Here is a 6,641-nt window from a genome sequence, read left to right as displayed (position 1 = left end):
GGGTGTGACCCGTGGGCAGAGGATGCTTACTCCTCCATGGCACCTGATCCCATCTCTAATGTTTTAGATGTCCGCTTGTTTGCTCTTCTCCTAATTAGTAATGGACTTTTGAGCTTGATTACTGTTCGTTATCTCCATAGTTCATATACTAAGGATTTGAAAATTATCTTTTTTATATCAATAAATTTGATCTTAATTCATTTTTTTCTTGGTGTAATTCATGTCATCAATCTCAATCTATACTCAATATACTCAATCAATCTATACTCTTAGAAGTCGTTCCTAACTCTTTAATTTTTAAAATAACTTTTATAATATGATGACTACTCAAGTCATTGTTTTTATTTTGTGAGATGACTGATATATTAAAAAAAATTAAAATGATGCACTACTTACAAAACTCGGCGGAGAGAAATCCTTTTAAATACATGTACATATGAATTTAAAATTATCATAAATTTTTTTTCAAAACCTATTCATTTTTAATGGTTGATATCCTTATTAAAAGTGACGCTCAGTTATAGTTACTGTAGTACATAAAGGGATGATGTGTGGAGGATTCTTAAAGAAGACAAAGTAATTTAGTGACTAACTAAAAGAATGATGGAATATTGGCGGAGGTTTCCGAATTTATCAACATCTTCGGGGTACAGAGGAGGATAGTTGTTTCAATGAAAATTAAATGGGGGTAATTTGCAGCAGATGCAAAGAAACTTCTGATTATTGATATGATGAAAAACCATCCTAACTTCAGTGGTATTGTCGTGGGCTTCGAGTCGTCCATGCTTACCAAGGCAGGTATGATTCAAAATTGTTTTACATAAAAATAATACATATTACGTAAAGCATAAAAAATAACAAATGTACGCCTTTAACTCGGAGTGTTCAGAGATCTCATGGGTTTGTAAAAATATTAACTTGCTCTTCACATTGTAAATGGCGTGAAGATTCCCGCTTAAGCATATGGAGAGTAAAAAAGGTGACATTGTTTTTGTCTGATCATTATCTACGTAGTTATCCTCGAAACCGTGATTTTTACTAAATCCACGAAAATTGATGCCCATGTCAGTTTAAAATATTGATCCTATTCAGAACATGCTCTTGCCTAATATGGTACTGAGAACACCTCAGTGACAAAACTAAGATATGCCGACTGCTAACAACCCTTGAAGTGGAATGTCGAACATGCAAAAAAGAAACAAGATGCAGGCCCGTAGGAAGCAATTTCACTTTGAGGGGGCACAACCGTACAATTTCAATTGGGGGGGGGGAGAGGGGGGGCACTATCAACCACCAAAATTCCTTGACAAAAAAAAATCTTCAGACGTCATTAATGAGGGGGCACAAGCATATAGTAGCTATGTTTTCTATAGTATTCTATATATATCGGCAAAATTATCCCCCTCCGGTTCCTACGGCCATGAGATGTGTTTGTGAAACACTGTTGCCTCCCATATGATAGCTCAAGGCCATGGTTTAAGATTTTTTCAAAAGTAGGTCAAACTCGCAGGTCAAGAGTTAAATAATGTTGGTATCCAAAGAAAGGTCATGTCACAAGGCGAAATATAAAAGCCGCAGCACCAACCATTCAGAAAAAATGTCAAAGGTTTAAGTTTATTCACGAGTAAGTCACACTCCAAGATCAATGTTATGAGGTAAAAATTATAGGTACCAAAGGAAAGGTTTTCTCAAAAGGAATACATAAGTTAAATATGGAGACCCTAGCACCAACCATTCTAAAGTTATAAACAATGTTAATTTTTTCAAATGTAGGTCAAACTCAAAGGCCAATGTCTAAAGGGAAAAAAAAACATTGGTAACCAAAGAAAGGTTTCGTCAAATTGAATACAAATTTGAAAAATGAAAGCCCTAGCATCAACCGTTCAAAAGTAATGACCAATGTTAAAGTTTGGTCAATTTTTGCTAAAGTTTAGTCAAACTCCAAGTTCAAGAGATCAAAAATATGATAGTACCGAAAAAAGATGTTGTCACGATTAATTGATTGATTGTATGTTGTTTTACGTCCCATTCAAGAATTTTCACTCATATAGAGACGTCACCATATACCGGTGAAGGGCTTCAAATTTTGACCTTTTCTCGGCACTCTTTGAGCATTGAGCAGTGAGGGATCTTTATCGAGCCAATGCCTGCCGTGACACGGGGCCTCGGTTTTTAAGGTCTCATCCGAAGGACCCGCAACTTTCACTTCAAAGTGCCGAGCGCATGGCGAAGGAACAGTTGCTACCTATTTTTTATCGACTTTGGTCAGTCGCGGCCGAGATTCGAACTAACGTTCTCCCGATCACAGAGCGAGCGCTCTACCAACTGAGCTACCGTGAACGGTGTGTTGTTACGAGGAATACACGAAAAACACTTGTGAAATTTGAAAACCCTAGAACACACTATTCAAAAGGTATGAACTAGGTTAAAGTTTGAGACATACAGATGGATGGACAGACCAAAAACTATATGCCCCCGAATCGTCGATAACGGAAGTACGAAACAAAGTCATTACGGGGGTTCAAAGTATTAGCAGTGAAAACTTGGATCATGCTTCAATATCTCTGATTGAAAATGACCAGAAAGGCATAACAGTAACAATTGAGAGTATAATTGGGAATATACTCCTTGGAACTTCAACAGAAATAAAACCTATGCGAGGACAGGTAAAAGCCTTTAAAAAGTTGTAAAAAAAGGAAAAGAAAGGAAAACAAGAAAGGAACAAAACATTGAAGAAAATAGATGAGACAATATAAATTTCAGTCACAAACAACAACATCAGATTTTGTGTTTCCTGTAAGTGTTGCTTATATTAAGGATCACGGTAAGCATTAATATCTTAAAGATTTTCTTATCATTGACAATGATGTGAATTGTGATGGTTACATGTATATATTTATTTGAATATGACAAAGAACAAAATTATGTAAAATGGCCATTGTTCATGCCATACATTAATTTTTATATCATCAAGAAACACATCAATTGGTCAAAAACGTAATAATATTGATAAATAAATATATCCAATAGTAAAACTTTTTAAATTTATATCCCCCTCCCCCGGGGTCGAATCTCACTACGGGACGTGGAGACCCGTCATTTGGATGAGACTGTATAAAACGAGGTCCGGTGTCGCAGTAGGTGCTGGCACGAAAAAAATTCTTCATTGCCCCAAGGCTGTTAGCGCCGAGTAAAGGTCTCTATTTGCAGTCCTCCACCGGCAAGTAGTGGCGTCTCAGTATGAGTGAAAAATTGTCGGGGGGACATTAAACACCCCCCCCCCCCACAACACATACACAAACACAAGGAAGTCGGTCATAATTAGCGTCAATCTCAACCTCTACTTATATAACTCCACTTATAACACGAGGAAGACAATACAGAAGTAATTGAGATTCAAGATGTAGCACGGAAGCTATTGATGCTAAATGTGTACACGAAGATCGACGTTCCTTGTGTTCTTCGTCTGATTTACGAAAGGTTTGTCTGATACTAGTGATCTGTTTCATAAATGAAAATAATGAAGAATTTTCACAAATATTTTTTTATTTAATTTGTTAATCAAAATGAAACAAATTTCACATTTTAATCAAATTATTTTTCCGTATTCTTCCGATGTTAACAATTTTATTTTAAAAAGTTACAAAGATTTTTTTTCTTCAATACATTTTTTTAAATAAAGGTTTAATTTTTTCACCTTTCTAGCATATAGCAATAATTATCAAACTTTTCACTACCTAGGATTATAGAATAACAGAGTTTGAACTATCTAGTAAACCGGGACTCGTCACCATCCGGAAACCTAACCCAAGAAAGGGAAGAAAACTTTAATAGATGAGTTGCAGAGAGTGCATTTGGGAGAAACAAATGTTCACAAAGAATTGTTATTATCAGGTGACCAGTATCGTGCTTTGATGTCAAAACTACAGGTACTACTGAGTACATTGATGAAATCTAGAATTAATCGTTTCCAATGAATTTGTTTGAAATAAATATCAATTATTTATTCTATTATCTCATTATTAATACATAATAAAAACAATTCAAAGTTATCTCGTTTAAAAAAAACAATTCGATAGTTACAAAAATTTCTGCCAATGCGAATGAAAAAAAAGTTTTGTTCCTCGAGAATTTTTATAGCATGTTTGACAAGTAGAAATATCACTTATCAAAAAGGCATCGTGGTATACAACAAGTTATCATATGCTTAGTAGTAAATACACCTATTTTGCACTGTGCGATACGGGTGACGTCACAATACCCCATATCAAGGACAGGTCCGAAAATCCATAACACGTATCGGACCGGCGTGCAAAAATCCATATCAAACCGGAAGTAACGTTTGTATATGGTTTAAAAGTTAATTAACTTGATTTTATTTAAATTTACAAGTAAAATATTTTTTTAAAAACATTTATGGAGTTAATTTGTTTTCAAACACCTAAAATTGGCTCTATTAGATTTTTAAAGAAAAAAGTTAAAACATGCACGAAACATTCTTCAATGACTTTATGTGAACTCGCATATTAAGTATTTTAAATATATGATAAATAGAATACTACATACTGAAATCCATATCATATGTCATATCAGCCCTCGGGCCCCATATCAGCCCTCGGGCTGATATGGGGCCACTCAGGCTGATATGACATATGATATGGATTTTAGTATGTAATATTCTCTATTTATAACACATACAATCACTCTTTCAGTTAAAACTTCTGGTTATTACACATATAATCAATAATTTTAACAAGTAAACCTTCCAGTTACTACAAATTACATATTGTCAATGTAGAAAACATAATGATTGTATGTTATTATAAAACTGGTATTTTTAGCTCTACTAGTCAGAGACCAGAAGAGCTTATGCGATAGTAAGGCGTCCGTTGTCAGTCCGTCTGTTTGTCCGTCTGTAAACAATTTTTCAAAACGCTACTCCTACAGTTTTGGTCTGATTTCAATATAACATGGCACATACGTAGACTACACTAAGATACATAATTCTGTGTATCAGTTTTTAATTTCGATGAACGGTGTTGTCATGGTTACTAGAAATAGAGATTTCTGGGAAATACTTTCAAAACACTACTCCTCCTACAGTTTTGGTCTGATTTCAATAAAACTTGGCAAACCAGTAGACTACACTAAGATACAAGATTCTGTATATCAGTTTTTGATTTCGATGAACGGTGTTGCTATGGTTACTAGAAATAGAAATTTCCTTGAAAAACTTTCAAAACGCTACTCCTCCTACAGTTTTGGTCTGATTTCAATAAAACTTGGCAAACCAGTAGACTACACTAAGATACAAGATTCTGTATATCAGTTTTTGATTTCAATGAACGGTGTTGCCATGGTTACAGCAAATAGAAATTTCTCTGTAATACTTTTAAAATGCGACTCTTCCTACAGTTTTATATGATTTCAGTATAACTTGGCACACAAGTAGACTACACTTAGATACATAATTGTCTTTATTGTTTTTTGATTTTGTTGAATGATGTGCCCATGGTTAATTTCTGTAAAATTCTTTCCAGAGGCTACTCCTCCTACAGTTTTAGTCTGATTGCAATAAATCTTGCCACAAAAAGAGACTAAACCAAGGATCATTATTCTATTCATTGCTGTTGCAAAGTTTCAAGTCTAAGTGCTACTTTTATCTTCCTTCGTTATAAGTACAAACCAGTAGAGCTACAGTCTCGTCAGAGACTTCTGATTTCTTTCTGTATAAGTACGCATGATATTCGACAATGAATGTATAAGGTCATATTAGTTGTGTTATGTATGTGTACCCGTTTTATAGTGTTATTTGAATGTGGTCATTCTTTTTTCAAATAAAACGGCCTTCAATATAGTCTGACTATTGGTTGAGTGTGGTTATCTTCAAGCATTCATTTTTTAATATCATCTAAGATAATTTTAAGACCTGATATGCAGGACTCTATATTTGAATTTGGCGAAACTTGAAACAGTCGGTTCGTCATTACATGATCAGTTTGAATGACCCCACCCACTAATAATACTAGGCTGAAAACGCAAATATCCTTAGAATATTATCGAAGGACATTGCCTTTCGTTTACCTGTTAATACTATTTGCCAGTTTAAGTGTTAAATGGTGCACATGATTCTTCAGAAGGAGACACACTTGGAAAATACAGCTAACAAATTGCAGCTGTGCAGACGGGAAATTCGTATCTAAAATTAGGATGGTAATTTGACAGACAAACGTTTAAGCTATTCACGTTTAATATCGCCAATTTTTTTTTATATGTGAAACAAAATTATTAAATAATTTGAGAAACATGTTGTGTAATAATGAAAATAAAATTCTTTACACTTTTTACTAAATAAGTCGTCGTATAAACAATCCAACCACGCAAGTCCGCAGGAAATCATAAAATATTGGGCACGTTTCATTTTGAGTACGATTATGAAAAAAAATCTTATATATATGTATTTAGAGAGTAGATGGTAAACACGAGCTTTAAAAGATAACTATCATTAAAAGTAAGACGTTTGCCATTCATGTCAAAGTTCATTGCACACTAAATAGCCTACCTCGTTTTCTCGACGCAGTTTTTGTTTATCAATGTTGTCACATGATACATTGATTTAAATAGATGCATTACTTTCCTAG

This window comes from Saccostrea echinata, unplaced genomic scaffold, assembly GCF_033153115.1.
Source record: "Saccostrea echinata isolate AGI-Se365-2 ecotype Australia unplaced genomic scaffold, CSIRO_AGI_Sech_v1 ptg000002l, whole genome shotgun sequence".
Lineage (NCBI taxonomy): Eukaryota > Metazoa > Mollusca > Bivalvia > Ostreida > Ostreidae > Saccostrea > Saccostrea echinata.
The sequence above is the reverse complement of the archived record's forward strand: the minus strand, read 5'-3'. Positions refer to the sequence as shown.